The 18,643-nt window shown below is 29.1% G+C and overlaps 1 protein-coding gene across 2 annotated transcripts in view; it reads right to left on the bottom strand.

Annotated features, from left to right (window-relative positions):
• LOC114326186 (mucin-17) overlaps positions 1-18,643 on the bottom strand; it is a 296,076-nt gene that overhangs the window by 208,003 nt on the left and 69,430 nt on the right. The gene's annotated exons all lie outside the window — the stretch shown is intronic.

The raw sequence follows: 18,643 nt of genomic DNA, 5'->3' as shown, positions 1-18,643 counted from the left end.
TTTTTTCTGAATTTATTAAATAAAAACATGCATTGGGGTCAAAATTTACCCCCTCGTGATCATCCGAAGGTTAACAACCATCAAATAACAAAATCCGTTGTTCGTACGCCAATCAGTTGATTGTAATCAATTTTCTTGATGGGAATCGAATCGAGATATCAAATACACGTAAAACACTAATTATTTATTGTGATGCGTTGCATAAACCAAATTGACGTTTAGGCAACAAATAATCAATCAATAACTAATATAATATAATACAATACGATTTAAATCAAAAAATAACTAATAAATTAGTGACAATTCCGCAACCTAATCAAAGTTGATTGTAATTATATATTTGATAATAATCAGTTGATTCCATTTTTGATTAGCGTTCGAACAACCGCAACCGGCCCTAAGAGAACTAACAAATGATAGCATAGCTGATTAGCTCTCTCGGTTAGCTGGTTGCGGCTGATTGGCTGGTTCTCTCTTGATAACCACTAAAAAAGTAAAATGACCGATCTTGTAAAATCTTCCATTAAGAAATACAGATGGAAGCTATACAAAAAGCAATTTTGGGAAGGAAAGTCAACGCAGTCCTCTTAACCCTTAACCCCCGACATGCGGCATGCCATGGCTCGCCGAAAATATATTTTGGTGTAAAATTTGTTGTATAATAGATTCCTTTAAACACCATCAAATGTCTCAGACAGTTGTCTAAGACAAATGCTGAACATTAAACTATCAGACAGGAAAATAAACGAATTAATCCGTAACAAAACAAAAGCCAGATGATGTCTGAACCCAAGTAGCAAAGCTTAAATGGAAGTTCACCGGACACACCCTAGGGCAGAAGGATGAAAGATGGACTAAGATGGTAATACATTGGAGACCATGGAACCACAAACGAAAAAGGGGAAGGCCACAGATGCGATGGTCAGATGACCTGAAGAAACACACTGGGTCAAAATGGATGCCAATTGCCCAAGATAGAGAGGCATGGAAGAAGGAAGAGGAGACCTATATCCAAGGATGGATGTTTAGGGCTGATTAGATAGATAGATAGATAGTCTTTCAGCTACGTTGAGGTGTCAAATTTCAATACGATACGAAACCAAACTTCAACCAAAATTCGAATACAAAAAAAATCGTGTTTTTATCGTAGTCTTAGAAAAACCACCGGTAGAGACGTTTGGTGCTAAAATTAATATTAGAATTCGTTTTGGCTTATTCACTAATTATTACTTAAACGCTTTTCTTTAGTTCAATCGCTTGGGTCAAATATTTGGACGTTAATTTGACTGCCTTTTCTTCAATACAAATGACTAAAATATGACGATATATTTTAATGTTTGAAAAGTGTAACAGTAAAGAGTAAAAAATAAAAAAATATGAAAACAATTTTTAAGAAAAGCTTTTTTTTGTTACTAAAATTGTTTAATTACTAAATAGTGACAATTAAAAATATTATTAAAAAATCAACTAAAAAGCAAAAAATAAAACAAATTAAAAAAATCTAACACATTCGTTAAAGAAAAGCGTGGGGTGAAAACCTTTTATTCGATAAAGACGCGCCACGCTTTTCTTTGACAATGTGTTAGATTTTTTAAATTTTTTTAATTTTTTGCTTTTTAGTTGATTTTTTTATAATATTTTTAATTTTAGTCACTCGTAACTAAGGAAAAGCGTTTCTTAAAAAAAATTTTTTTTTCATATTTTTTTATTGGGTTGAAATTGTCTGTTCGGGGTAGGGCTTACAATACCGAGCCAAAATCTCAATACCGGTATTTGGTATTTAAAATTTCAAATACCGGGATTCCGGTATTAAAACCGGTATTATGAATAAAAAATTACACGTTATATTTATACTATCCTCAGTTGGTATATCGACTTGTCATTAAATAATAGGTCTTTTCATTCACAGTCATTTGTTTCGAGCTTCTGTCATATGTCATATAATCCGTGTACCTATATTAATATTATAAACAGATTATACAACATATGACAGAAGCTCGAAACAATGACAATCGATGAAAAGCCCTATATATGAAACCTATTAAATTTTGTTTTCAAATGAGAAGATGTTGTTTATAATATTACATAGAGAGTAGGAATAGATAGATACAAAAAAGGTGCAAATAGAAAAACTATATATTTGATTCTAGGATAAATTTTGCATATAGTACTTTTACTTATGAAATTTGCTATTTGTAAATTAATTTAACTTTAAAATATATTGATACAAAGATTAACTTACTGTGACATATATTCAATATAGATTTCAATTACTTTGTGTTAAGACTGCTATATATTTTCAATTATGTATTATAAATAATTCAGAAAATAAGTGAGCCTAATTTATACACCACAATACACAAAAAAATGAAAAATAGATCTAAAAATGTAAAAACAATTCTGATTATCTTGCGGCTTATTTATAAAATAAAGTAGTTTAATTTTAAAAATTTAAGAATTTTTATATAACTCGTTTTATGTATTTGTATAGACGAGATTTAATAATTTGGTTGTAGAAACTAATATAACCCTTCGCCTGAAATTAACGACTTTCACGCTTTTAGAAAGCGCTATACTTGACTTGTATTATGTAATAAACGTGTTTAATAAATATTTTTTACAATGATATTGGTTGTTTATCCTCAAAAATAATTTCTTGTAATAGCAAAAAATATTTTAGAAGAAAGTTTATTGTGCATCAATTCACTTTTTATAAATTAAGCTAATACCGAAATACCGGTATTTTTATTATAAATACCGGTATCGAATACCGGACAAAAATCGTCCGGGATTCCGGTATTCGGGATCCCGGAATCCCGGTATTGTAAGCCCTAGTTCGGGGTAAGTTTCGTCTCAGTTAATATATTTGTACTTTTCAAAAACAATTTTATTTCATTTTGGTCCCTCTTGGGGGGAGGGGGAGGATATATCGCCATATTTTCCATCCCCGTAGATCCGCCACTGGGTATACTTAATGTATGGTTTCCAGCATTGGCCAATTAATATTGACAATGAATCAGTCTCGTCGTTAACGATTTTAATGTCTGGTTATGTATATATTTGAGAGAAGAATGTTGATATATTTGGTAAAACGGGTTATTTTCATGGTGTTCATAAAAAAACCAGAAGATATAAATGAAAATGAAACTTAATTAGATGACAGATCTATAAATTCTAACGAAATGTGTAAAAATGTGTACAATATTAATGCCAGGCCGTGAAGTTGAAGGGTATAGATTTTTATATGCGACACATCCTATTTTCTTATTTTCTATTCTATGTCATTCTGGAAAAGCTATAAATGTAGCCTCTAGCCAACATCCTGTAAGCCAAATCATGTTAGTCTTCACATTTTACTTGTCTTGAATAAATGTCTGTTATTTTTCTTATCAGTATCGCTTGTTCAACTCTGGTTTTTCTAACCCCAACAGACTGGTAACATTAGCGCAACATTAGCCAGTGCTTTCCTGCTCCCAAGAACCAGATTAGTGCTGACTTTTTTTCCAGAGCCCTTAGCACTGAGACTCAGAGCAGAGAGAGGTGGTTCTGTTTGAGCAAGCTCTATCTATTATGGTATCTGCCCGGGATCACAAAGATCTCTGCCTCATCACAAATACTGACGCAATGGAGCTGAGAGCCTGACTACTCTCAAATCCGATCTCGCTACCATGTATTTCTGCATCTACCTGTACGTCAATAATTCTGGACTCATCTGTAAACCAGGTGAGACCGCTTGGATGGATCAGTGCAGATTCTCGTTCCATCCATTTATCTCGGTTCAGGAAATTACAACAAGAAGGAGGATTAAAACTAAAATTGTTTACAATTTACCGGTTTTCAACCGGTATCAGTTAAAGCTGAGGCTCCCATTATGGCCTCGTGCTCTAGATAAAGATGTAGAAGAGGTAAATCCAATAGAGCCTCAATAGCATGCTCCGCTATGGGAGTGGTCCTCTAGGTTCCTGAGATGTCAACGCATTACCTTAAGTCAGTATAGGCTTTATCACGAATTGGTATATTAATTGTAGGATATTCGGCTGAAGACCCATTTAGCTACAGAAGATCTGCACGCCCAGAAAGCTTGCAGAGGTCTTGGTCGTCTTGGCGTCCAGATGTCCTTTCTATGATAGTTTTCTTTCGGTCAGTTTTATCTTTTCGTTCCTTACATCAAGTTAGATTATTTTGGTAAATTTTTATTAGGTGGATGCCCCAACTATTTAATCTTTGAGATTCTGTACGACGACAGTTATGTAGTAATTTCTTGATATATAGCGCTTCAAAGTCCTTATTTGTCTTTATCAGTCGTGTATTTCATCTTCCAAATATATGTCTTTATACTTTTCTTTCCCACGATATAAATTTCTTATATCTTTAGTTGAGTAATTATCTTCTATCTATTTCAAAAGCCTTTTAACATAATTTCGAATTTTCACTCTTAATATTCTTGTTCTTTTCTTTTGCTCACTGTATATATCATCTTTGCAGCTACAATATTCAACCATAATTCATTTCCTTTGTCGATTTGTCTTCTTTATTCGTCATCAAACCATGATTTAAATTTTTATATCCGTCTTTATTTTTATTGTTTACTAGAACATCCATCCATTATATTCATCTATCTCTTATATACTTCTAGATAGTCTGGCAGGTATAACCTGTTTTATCCTCCATATTTGTTGGGAAAAATTACAAGGAAATTTTTCATACGAAATATAATATTGTCCAATGAAGTATAAGCGTTGACCTTTTGTTTTTAAAATATTAAATTTCTTGCCATCTATACAAAGATAATAAGCCACTGGCGCAAAAATCGCTTAGTCTTCATCAGACTCAAGTTCTATTTACACAATTAAATAATTTTCCAATGGTATGCAGCAATCGATAACGAAGAAGACATAACTGTTAAATACATGTCCTGCAGATAATTTATACGATATCAAGTGTGATGTGGATTCATGTACCACCTCAGGGCATCCAACTCAATTAATTATAGACGTTTAGGAGTCTAGGTTACAAATCTTGACGAAATTTGATTTATCGTCGTGTTGTTTGGCTATTTATAGCCCGGCGATAAGTGAACAGTTACAAAAGAGGAGGAGTTAGGTTTTTATTCGATAAGCATCATTGTTCGCAAACATGTTAATTCATAATTGGATTTTTAATAGATTTTTAAAAGAAAAAAAATGAGGTATGATGCGAAACCTAATAACCTACATATTGTTGAGGTTCCTAGAACTTTTTTTTAGTAATTTAGGCCAATCAGTGTATCTTTTATGCTCTAGTGTACGGTATTCCATTTAGCGGGAAGAATGACTAACATATATTGGCTTTTTTACATTTTTGATATGCATAAATATATTTTGTGTGGATGTGAGAAAAAACTAACAGCATGAAATGCACAAATAAAAGCACACATGATGACAAACATACCAAAGAAAAAGAAATTGAGTATGGTTAAAAATAGAAAAAGAGCGGGAACCAAACACAAGAGAGGACATATTCATAGGAGCATGGAATGTAAGAACCCTTTACGAAACTGGCAAATTATTGCACAAATATTAACCTGTACCATCACTTGCATTATACTGTGCTTTTCCCTTAACTAACTTAATAGTAGAGGAAATGAAGCTGGAAAAATGGCAAAACCTCGCAATTTTTTCGTCCAGCATCGATTTATACAAAAATTTGGGATTAGGCTCATTTCACCCTCTAGTTCATTTTCTATATTGAGCCGTTGTACGCTTTTGGTTTTTTAAGGGTGAAAAGCACCCCTAATTGTAAAAATTTATAAAATAACATTTAAACTTTAATATTGTCCACATTTGTTTCTTATTAGTTACATAATGATTGTTTGGTGCTTTGAGATATAATATCACAATATTTCAAACCTTAAAACCACCCTTGTTGGAGCTATATATGAAAAGTTTACTTATCCTAAAAGAATACTTTCGGCTTGCATCAATTTACATAAAAATTTGGGTTAGGATCATCTTACCTTGTACTTCATATTCTATATCATGCTCAAGGGCATTGATTATTTTTAGAGGTGTAAACTACCCTTATTGTCAAAAATTATATAAAAACATTGTAAACTTTAATATAGGTAATATTTGGTTTTGACTGGTTAAATAATGATTGTTTTATACTTTAGGGTATAATATCATAATATTTCAACCCTGAAAAACCACCCTTAATAACATTGCAATTTTTATAAGTAGACAATTTAATAGATCTATACAGAAAAAAAAGTAGAATTAAAGAATTACAAAAACATCTATTTACACAAAAATACGAATTTAAAAATATATAAAAATACACATACAAATAGTTTTTAATCATCCAGTATACGAACCGGCTCTGTGGTATTATATAGGTACATTGAAAATGCTCTATAAGGGGACTATTCGAATTTTTCGAAAAAAAAATTAGTTTTATGACCATAGCTCCTTCATTTTTGGCGATAAAAGATTTTTCAATAACAGTTTTGTCGGATTTTTGAAGAGTAATAAGACTGTGTAAATTAAATTCTGTAAGATCCCTTAATTTTTAATTGAGGTGGGTTTAAAGGGCTCGAATAAGGGGGTGTTTGCTCGTAAATAGATGTTTTAAACAGCTATATCTCGCTAACTTTACACTGTAATGAAAATCTATGCATAAGAATATTTTACCTATTAAAAAAACTACAATTAAGTAGTCTATCATTTTTTTCGTATCTCCAGTATTTTCGGAGGTATTTTGAAGAAAATAATAAAAAATGCAAAATTGCAAAAAAAAACATTTTTTCTTTAAACTTAAATTTTTCTAAAATTAGGCCTTTTAAATAGGTCAAACGTCTTGGGTGTATTGATAATATAAATATAAAAGGAATTACAGAAAGGGGAAGACCAATTTTAAGTTACAAGGGTAGTTAAGGGGTTGTTTTCACTGTTTTTTTCGTAGAGAAAAATAGGTACCGACTTTTTTTTGTTCATAAGTTGCTCAATTTTTATGCTAGAAACTTTTTATTATTTTTTGAAAGATCTTATTGTATGCTTCAAAAAACATCATGTAAGTTTTCTGGGAAAAATGCAAAGTTTTCCCGTTATTTGGCTTTGATTATTTCAAATTATGCATTTGACGAAAAAAGCTAACCTTAAACATGCCGTATCTCGGTTTGTATTGGTCGTAAAAATATTATAGAAAGCAGTTTCGTTTGCGTTACTAAAAGATACAATTTTGATATCTACAGTTTTTTTGAATAAATGCATATTTTTCGAGTTATTCTCAAAAAACCCTCTAAAAAAGTCGATTTTTCCGTCGAAAAACTGTTACTTTCAACCACGAATAACTCGAAAAATATTAGTTTTACGAAGAAAATGTAAAAAACATTTTTTTCTTAAAATTACTTTTTACATCGACGTACATCGTTAAAATTTAATAAAAAATTCCCATCACCGAGATCGGGTGGCAACTACCCCCAAGGTTTTAGCGTACAGCAGCATGATATAGAAAATGATCCTTGGACTATTCCTTGCCTTCTGTGAAAATTTCAAGTAAATCCATGCTGGACGAAAAAATTGCGAGCCAAAATGCTTCATTTCCTCGACTATAAAGGGTTTCTTTCTCTTGAGTCTTCTAACCAGATCAGAGTTGTCAAGGACCTTAACATTGGCATATTGAAGAAGTCGTATTTCGTGACTCTAGACAAATTTTTCAATAGACTTATTCACAGTATCCATTAATAGTCCCTGTGGAAGTCACTGTTCCTATGGTACCAAGGAGCTTTGACAATGCTCCTTAGCAATAATTTTTTCTATAATTTTTGAGCTGTTCTCTTTTCTTTGTAATATGGGTCCTCCAGCGTAGCCTGGCGTCTAATGTAATAACTATCGGCATATGGTGTCTAAGTATAATTTACCTTAACCCTTAAGTACTGACGTGGATGTTACAGGACGTAGACACTGACATGCGGTTTGTCATACCCAGTGTTGCCAATCGGCGTATAATTATCCGATTTGCGTATCTTTTTGAGAGGTGTCGTATCTTCTGCGTATCTTTAAATACATCGGATATTTGCGTATATTTTTCAGTGTATCTACCAATCTACTACAACAGACTAATAACAAAAATAGACTTAAAAAAATCCTCTTCTCATTCATATATTCCCAACAACACATTAATTTTCTTTGGTTCCACCCAAATTTCTATAAATAGCCTATATATTGGATAAATGTTAGCGACATCCGATACTTTTCATAGTAATTATCTAAGATAAGAAGGGAGAAAAGGGACCTGTGCGAACTGTTTTGTTTCCACTTAAGGCATACGGATTCAATTCAAATTTCAAAAACAGGGATTCTAATCTGCTGTCCGATATTATTTAAGGGAGTTTTAGTCTTTAAACTTATGATAGCTACTGCACGATTTAGTTTTATAGTTTTATTTTTATTTTATGTAGTGCAGTGCAGTGCTTAAGTAAACGTCTGTTGAAAGTTTTGGTTTGTGAAAAAATACTTTTTTATAATGGATAAATGGTAAAATTAAAAAATGAAGCTAATATATATTTGTTTCCTAATTTAAACAAAGTATTTTTTATTGCTATTCATTCTACCATTTTCAAACGATAGTGTCGAAGGGGTTTTCAGTAATACATTCAATATAAAAATAGATAAAAGAAACCTCTTAAATACATCTACAATTAGGGCTTTATTGGCCACAAAAGATGGTGTCGGGAATACTGGCTGTGTAAAATTTACACCTTCAATTTACACCTACAACCTTACAATATAACGTATGGCAAAATAAAAAATAAGAATTTTGTACTTTATATTATGTTTTTTTGTGTTTTGGATTACGTACATGTTTAGGTTTTTAATGTTTTAAGACTGGCAGTTATGTTTCTACTGTTTCAATTCTAATAAATCTTTAGTTGCTAAAAGAGCGTAGGGGCAAAATTTCGGACCAATAATTTTTAAACGCATTAATTTTTTTCGAATCCTGAGAAAACTAATAAATATTTTTGAAAAATTTAAACGCAGAATAAAAGAATACATTATTACCGAGGGCCAAAAGTCTCTTCGAATAAACAAAAAGGTTTTTTTGAATGAGATAAGTATTTAAAATTAAAAATCACATTGAATTTTATCTTTTTTTTCACCCCTGTAACTTATTACAATAAACATTATAGAAGTCTTCAGGGACTTTCGCCCTCGGCAATAATGTAATCTTTCATTCTGCGTTAAAATTTTTCAAATATACTTATTCGTTTTCTCAGGACACGAAAAACCATTGACCAGAAATTTTGCGCCTACGCTCTTAATGTAGTTGGTAGTTTTTTGGTACCTATTGATTTATTTAATATTTATTTTTCTAGTACCTAATTTTAGGTAGTTATTACGTTTTGATAAAATAATATTTAAAAGTGTTTTTTTTTTACTTAAAAAATAAATAAAAAGATCCAAATAATGAAATATTTAGATAATTTAACTCTTACAATAATAAAAAATACGTACAATATAATAATAGTAGGTAATTACATGAATTAATCAGCTAGGATACGAGATTTCAATCTACCCCAGGCTGTGGGTGAAAAAACGTGATATAATTCAGGAATTTTTGAAACCTCAGTTATAAATGTTTATAACGAAATTTGCCCCCTTATTTTCAAACCCGAAATAATAGGTTTGAAAATGTTATACGCATTTATTTACATCAGAATATGAAAATATAAGTCTTTAAAAGGAGAGCGGATCTTGGATTAACTCTGTACGATTTTTTTTTCAAAAAGTTATAGCCTTGGACATTTGACCTCTTGGGATAAACAAATTATAATATCTAAACAAGTTCACCAATCGGGCATTACAATTTTTTTTATGTTCAGTATTGAAAGATCTTCATTCTAAAGCCTTAAAAAATACATAAAAGTGATTTTTACAATAAATAACGCAATTGCAAAAAACGGCCATTTTGGACATTTCGCAGGCTGTTTTGCAATAACTTATTAACGAAATTAAACTTGCAATAGCTCAAATTGTAGGTTTTTTAATTTACTACAATTTTCTATTTAAAAGTTTTTCTCTAAAATGAATATCCTAAGCTGCAAAATTAAAAATCTTTAAAAATTGCAAATTTAACAAATGAAAATCGTCATAAATAAAAAACCGCACAAAATTTTTGGTTACATTTTAGTATAAGTTATTCCTGGCATCGTCCTTTACAACACCTGATAGGTTTCAAAAATTCCTGAATTATATCCTGAAATCGACCTATTTTTTACCCACAGCTTGGACTAATCTATAAACGAAAATTTTTAAAATGGTAAAACAGAAAATCCAGTAGATTAAAAATTATTCTGTAATAAGTAGTCAGATATGTAAAAGAATAACATTGGCACATTGATTTTAATTACAGAATAATTTTTGACCTATCCAACGTTCTAACTAGAGTGATCCTAAGGGGTGGGGGGTTTTTTTTTTTTTTTTTTTTTTTTTTTTTTTTTTTTGTTTTTAAAAACTACAGTTTTATAACAATGAGTTTAGTAAGTACAGAATATAACTAACAACTAGTCTAGAACATAAATAACTATTAACAAATTTAAACAAAAGTTAAGCGCTATCACTAACTGAAATGGAGAACTTGGTTTTTTTAATAAACACCAATGAAGGAGAAACTGAAGTACAGAATATAACTAACAACTAGTCTAGAACATAAGTAACTATTAACAAATTTAAACAAAAGTTAATCGCTATTACTAACTGAAATGGAGACTTGTTTTCTTAAATAAACACCAATGAAGGAGAAACTGAAGCTTATTCATTTAAAACAAAAGATCTAAGTTTTATGATATTCCAAATATATATTGAAATTGCTTTCAGGGATATTATAGTTACATTATTAAGACAACCAATAAGGTCGGTGCAATTATTAAGGGGGGCCATATTAACCGGTTTCATTGAACTGTAAATGGGACATTCAGACAGTAAATGTTCAAGAGTTTCCAACTTGTTTGTGTTACAAATAGTACAGATTTCAGATGGTCGTATATGATATGTTATACCATTATAGGTAAATTTTAACACATGGCGATTAGATGTTCGAAGTTGCGCCATGGCACGAATGTATTTTATGGGAATTTGAAAAGGGGTTACAACTACAGGATGGTCGAGGTATGGAATAGTAATGTACAGTGATGGTGTTAAGTATAGAGAGCTCAAAGTACATCCAAATGGGGGGGGGGGGGGAGTGGTTTATAACTTCCAACCCCCTCGTTACTCCTATGAGCGTATCTTTTCGTGACAAATCAGATCTTGTTCGAGCGATCATCGGATAATCTAGGGAAATTCGGTTGGCAACACTGGTCATACCGTTGTCTATTATCCTTTGTTTTCATTATGAATTTGTATTATATCATTTTATTTGTTTTTTACATCAACTACGGAATGATTCTTCATACTGCTGTACACTAAAATACTGCTCCAAATAAAATAAACTTTATTTTTTCAAGAAAACAATTATTATAACGCATGCATAATACTAAAAAAATGGTGGAGGTTCTTAAAAAAATCTTTATAAACTGAATTACAAATAAATGAGTATTGTTAACTAAAAAATAGTAAAACAATGTTGAAAGTACTTGAAAGTAGAACAACTGGATGAACTTACTGCCATTCTAATATTGAAAGAAATCTGAATGGACTGCTTTTAACTATAAGAAATGTAAACACTGGCATGATACCGCCAGAAAACTTTAACGAATATGCGCCGATTTTTATATAAACAAATATATGAGCGTTCAAAATTTGAAACTTTATTGTTTATTTATGAAGCATAACGTACACAATTAACGTAAACAATGAAATTATGTATAGTTCATATCATTAGCTACAATCTGTAAAAGTTTCAAGTTTCTACATTGTAAAAATCAAGAGAATTTAAGCATTTTCCATTAAAATTGTTTTTTTTATTTAAACAATTAATAAACATAAAAAAATATTGACTATTCGTGTATTGTTCCCACATGCATATGTCTGCAAACTTTCATTCATTTGCATTGAAGAAACGGCAGTCAAATTAACGTCTACAGATTTGATGCAAACTATTGAACTAAAGAAAAGCGTTAAAACCGCTAGTTAGGAGAACTAACAATATTTAAATCATATAAGTTGTTATTAATTATGTATTTTATTTATTTTGGGTTTATATTTTATGTTTTTTGGATCGTGTTTCAATTGAAGTTCCCGCTAAGACAAATTTCCCCTCCCAAGGCAAATGTCTCTAGATCCGCCACTGAGTATACCTGTTATTAAATATGTGTTTTAATAAAGCAAAAGGTCGAATATATCAACGATCAGGAAGAAACGTTTAAGAATGTCAAAAAAAAAGTTGTAAACTTTGACGATTACATAAATGATGTTAGATAATACAAATGTAGGTGCTATAAAACATTGTGTAAGGATTACTATTCGAGAAAATTGTTTGATTCATACGTTACTCACGTTACAAACAATATGTTTATATGTTTATGGTATTTTTTTTATATTGTTTTAATATCGATTCCGAAAAATAAAAGTATAAAAGGTTACTTAGATGATTGTATTTTTTAACTCTATTTACAATGTTAATAATCATTACAATAAGTAAACTATTGAGGCTGTAGATCTGTAGTGAACATCTATAGACTTTATCTACACCTAAAGCTTCTTCAAAGCTCTTGTCTAATCTCAAATTAATGGGATGAGACGTTTGCTATCTAGAATTGGTTTGATGTTAATTTTTCTAGTCTTTTCCCCTAGTTTTGATATAGTGATTAAAACTGCCATTTTCAATTGATTTTGAAAATATTATCGCTTCGAAATATTATTAGAAATGATAATTTCATTATGCAGACACTTCAAAAAGTGAGCTAAATTATGTAAAAAATGGCAAAATTCAATTTATTTTTTCTATTTTTCGTCACTACATCTCGGCAAGTATTAGTTTAAGAAAAAAAAGTTTTGCATTACAAGATAAAATTGACGGCAAATTAAAAAAAAATAATAATTATTATTGCAAAATTAACAAATACATACTGTCATTACAAAATGGGGTCAAAATCAATGTTTTTTCAGTAATCTTTTTCAGTTATTACATAGACCCTTTAAAATTTATCCTGAGAATCTTTTTAATATACAAAAATTGATATCAAAAATAATTTTGCAATATAAATTTTTGAAAAAAGATATTAATTTTCAAAATATAATACAAATTCAATACCTACAAAAATGTTTTGCAAATAAAAATAAAAGGGCATTGAAGCTTTCAAATAAAATCCGAATCCTTGAAATCCATTGAATATGAAAGCCTAGAGAATTTTTTAATCATTAACGAACAAGAATAAAGGAAAAAAATGAAGTATATTTGCAAGTGAATATTCACGTATACGTAAAAACATGGAAAATGAATTATTATATGGTTTTAAAAGTATCATATTTAAAAGTTTTAACTCGCAGGACAACAGTTTAAAAACATTAGTTAACTAGAAGCTGAGAAAATTGAAATTTTTAAATGCGTTGGTACCCTGACGGCTGAAATTGTTGTCCCTACCACTATCACTCGTTGATTTTTCTGCATTTTAAATAAACGTTTCAACCAAACTGCACAAAAGGAAAATAAGTTAAAAATTTATACTAAATACTTTGCAAAATAAAGGTATTTGTTTAAAAAACAGACCTCAAACTTTAGTACTCTTGTTGTAAATGCCGGTCAACTTTGATAGATCATAATTTTGGAGCTAATTGACCAATATTATGTTTTTCTAGTTAATAGGCGTCTTTCGCTGAACTTTCGATATAACTTTAGAAAAAAAAAATTAAAAATTGATAAAGGTATTCTATTTGTTTATTAGCCTAAAAATGGTTGTTTACAAAATTCCCAGGGATCTCCCATTCAACTGATTTCAATGATGCGAATATGATTTGCCCTTTTATCTTGTAACATTTTTTTCAGGTATTCAAAAACTTGTTTTGTTGGTTCTTCCTTAAAAATTTTGATTGCAAAATTATTTTGCGAAAACTGCGAGGGTAGGCGAAAAAATGGTGGTCCAATGTTATTTAAACGCATTCATTTTTTTGAAGACTGAGAAAACTAACGAGTATTTTGAAACATTTAAACTCAGAATGAAAGAATACGTTATTACCGAGGGCCGAAAATCCCTGAAAACTTCTATAATGTTTATTTTAATAAGTTACATAGGTGAAAAATAAAAAAAAGACAATTTAGTGTGATTTTTAATTTCAAATAAGTATCTCATTAGAAAGTAACTTTTTGTTTATTCTAAGGGAGTTTCAGCCCTCGGCGATAATGTAATCTTTTATTCTGCGTTTATATTTTTCAAAAATATTGATTATTTTTCTCAGGATTCGAAAAAAATGAATGAATTTCAATAGCATTGGACCAAGATTTTGCGCCTACCCCCTTAATTGATTTTGCTGATATTTTGTATAGTGTTTTTTATATCAAAAATATTTTTTATGTGGAAATGTGCATATTACCTGTATTAATTCATATTTTGAACAATGTGGATGATTTGTTTGTTTAGCAATGTATTAATCAACATGAATTATTAATACTAGTGACTTTTGTCAGTCACACAAAAACTTTGCTTAAAATGAAGAATTCGCTGACGAATAATGACGAATATAATTAAAATTTACTGATGATAAAAAGAGACATACTCATGATGCTCATGGTAAATACCTCTGCGAGTTATAAACAAATTCCGTCTATCTGAATCATTGGCTATCAACTAAAATTAACCTTGGAAGATAATCGACGAATTAAAAAGATGTTTTGTTGTTTATATAGAAAAAAATGACTATACTTGTATAAATATATGTACTATAAAACTATTTTTATACTATGTCATCTAGTGTAGATATTTTCAGTGACATTCGATTTTGTTGCTAAGGAATAGTCAATATTTTAGTGGCAATTTAAAATATTCCTTTCTATCGATGACGTCATAAAAGACGGTTGAATCACACCACCAGACTTGTTTCGGCCAAAGAATCCTTCTGAGAAATTCTTGGCCAAATTCGCAAAAGGTGAATTCCCTATAAAGAATGTTAGATTGATTAATGCAATTTAAATCGATGATTTGAAAATATTTTCGATGATGGAACGAATACTTTGAAAAACTATGAGACGAAACTGATTATATCGAATATGATAACAGAGAACAACGACCACATGATAATAAGGAAATATACCGAAGGGCCCTATCACAATAAGGAACAACCATTCTCACGAAATAAAAATATCACCGACACCCTAAAAAGAAATAAAAATATACAAATCAATTAATTAACGGTAGATACGTGCTACTCAACATTGCTTTCAAAATAGTAGCTGCAGATATCAGAACAGAATTCAGAAAGACAACACTAGATATTACTGGTAATAAAGAAAGATATTTGATGAAAAAAAGCAAATAATGAAGTGGCTTGGCTAAACTATATCAAGACCCTAACGTTACATAATCAATAATAAAAACATAGCTACTAAGATGAGGGCCATGTTTAGAAAATAATAAATAAATTGGGGCGAAAATTCGACAAGGAGAGCCTATGTAGATATGAGTGGAAGAAGTTAGAGAACATAAGAAGAAACTAAAAATTACAAATTGGAAAAACAGGCGGAGAACAGGAAAAATGGAGAAAAGTAAAAGCAAACCAAGGTCTTTTTTGTCTAGCAGGACTAACGTGTTATTCTTATATTAATACCGACAAAACTTATCAGCTTATGTCCTCCCTAGATCATTAATTAAAAACTACCCAGTGTAGTACTACCTGTGCAGTAGTTATTAATCAATGCCTAGATTCAACAAAAAATACAGCCTGCAGGGTCTGATAATATACCAGCTATCGTTTTACAAAAAGTTTCAGATAAAAGCAAAGACTATCTGCTGAATTTATATAATTGCTGATGGACCAATAACGTATTTCCCGGCAGTGAACATAAAGCTATAAAATTCCTTTACTAAAACCAAACCAGACAGACAAATCTAGAACAAAATCAGACTCATAGTCGTATAGACCAATATCCCTAACAAATGTCATATGATCTAACAATGAAACACTGAAAAGTTTTGAATACTTCCACAAAATTTACTACAAATTAATGTTGATCACTGTTTACCTGTTTCGGCAAAGTGCCTTTTTCTCAAGTGATGTGTTGATCGAGTGTTGATTAACTTGATTAAATGTTGATGATGTTTAACTGATTATTAACTGTCATTTAGGTTTATAGCATCTGTATTTTTTAATTTATTTTTTTTATAGATTTTAATAAAGTTAGCTAAATATCTTAGCATCTATGGAAATTAATAAATTAAAAAATACAGGTATAATAATTCAGCATGACCTGAAGTTGAGACAAATATATCAATGAACATAGCGGGTTTCTTATTCTATTTAATTAATTTGTTAGTTGAACAAGGTCATTTTCCACAACGAATAATATCAATAAACTTTTATATAAAAGGTCAAAAATCTGAAAAATCTACAAGGGATTTTATGAAAATATTTTGAAAGAGTAATATTAAATTTACGTTAGAATTTTAACGTGCAATAACGGCATTCTTAGATCTGGCAAAAGCTTGTGATACTATTGGTCATCAACAAATTTTGAACATATTACACAATGAGAAATAAAACGAAATGCTTAAGAAAATAAAAAAGTTATTTAACAGAAAGGCAAGAATGTGGTGTACAGACCAGATGTTGAAGACAACCGAGGTCATTTTGATACTCTGCAACATATGGGGCCAAAGAATTGAGGTACCTATTCCAAAAGTTGTTCTTATTGTATTTTCTATATTATGTTTATAAGTGTTAAGTGTAAATGTTTTTTTAATTTGTTAATGCAATATAATGGAAATTTTCGAAAAGCTAACCAAATGAATACATCACTAAGAGTCTTTTCGGCTTCATTATTATTTGTATTAAATATATTTTGTAATTTATACGGATTATTTATTATTGTGTTAGTTACGCAAATAAGTATATTATTTATTTAAAAAACCCCCAAATATCTTTTTAAAAATTTTGCACATTATCGTATATTATAATAATTAATATTTTCAATATCAATTATTGATTAACAATTTTTTGTATATGGGTAGATATTATTAAATATTTCAAAACATATACAAAACAAATATTCAGCATATAAAAATTTTAAGGCGATTAACGCAAATAAATACCTAATAAAAATTTGTTATATTTTTATATTCAATAAAAATTAAAAAATATTTTTTTAATAAAAATCCAATGAGGAATTACCAAAAAAATAAAATATTTTAAATTTTAGATAATAAATGGGAAATATTTTTTAATAATATGCAATGACTGAACCAATTGATTAAATTATTCAAACATATTAGATAATAAACAGGACATTAATAATTATCTTATAATTTTCAGTTTATTAAAAAAAGGAAAGGTACTTATAGTAGTGAAATGTAAAACTTTAAAAGTCAAAAAAAGTAAAAATCCTCTTTTAACGCAATATGTTAGCTATTTATATTTTTTAATCGTTTATACCAAATTTTATTTTAAATTCTTGTGCCACCAGAAAAAACTTAGAATATTGAATACTACATATATAATTTTTTAAAACATTTATATATTTTTTGTTATAGCTATTAGAAAATTACAAGGTCTATTTACAAAATATCAAAACTTTTTACTCAAAATATTTAAATTTATTTTATTAATTTACTTTTATTTTTGTGGAAAAAAATCTATCTATATTTTTAGTTGTTTATGTCATTTTTTTTTAAATTTTGCTCTTGTTGACACCAGACTAAATTTTCAAATAATATTGGGAACACTATATATGTATTTTTTAATTTTTTCATTTTTTTTTTCGGTAAGAAATATTATGTTTGTATAATATATAAACAACATAGCTATTAAAAATCTAAGTTTATTTTTGAAATTTATTTTATATAATTTAAATGTAGTTTATTTTGACACTTTGACAATACAATCAAATTATATTGCCACAGATGTCGGGGTAAAAATTATATGCCACATTTGTTCATTCAATAAAAATCTGTCAAACGTTTTCTCCAAAAAAATTATTTTTAATTTTCACAGAATTAAAGTTTATGTTTTAGAAAAAATCATGGAAAAGTTTTCTTAATTTTTTATATTTTTTTCATTTATTTAAAATAGAAAACTCATTAGACAATTTTTCTTAATATTTTAATAATTTTTCTAATATTTTTTTCATTCATTAATAAAATAATACAAATTCTCTATGGAAAAAAAGTTGTTCATTTGTTTTAAGTATATTTCTAAAACATATTAACCAACCAAAAAATAGTAAACAATAAATTCCAAATGTTTTCGTATTCAAAACTTTAATTCCGAAATATTCTAACAAAGAGAAAAATGAAGAAAATCCGAAATCACCACATACATTTTACATGTGAAAGAAAAATCCTTCCCACCTTATTCATTCCAAATTAGGGATTTTTCCACAAAATATTTAAAACTTGTTTTAGAAATGTCAGAAAAATGTTTTCTTAATGTTTTAATATTTATTCTGATATTTTTCATTAATTTAGAACTTAATACAAATTATCTATGGAAACAAAGTTTTCTTTTTTTTTTTAAAGAAA

Source organism: Diabrotica virgifera, chromosome 4 (assembly GCF_917563875.1).
Source record: "Diabrotica virgifera virgifera chromosome 4, PGI_DIABVI_V3a".
In the NCBI taxonomy this organism is placed as follows: Eukaryota; Metazoa; Arthropoda; class Insecta; order Coleoptera; family Chrysomelidae; genus Diabrotica; species Diabrotica virgifera.
This window is presented reverse-complemented; position numbering and strand designations above follow the sequence as displayed.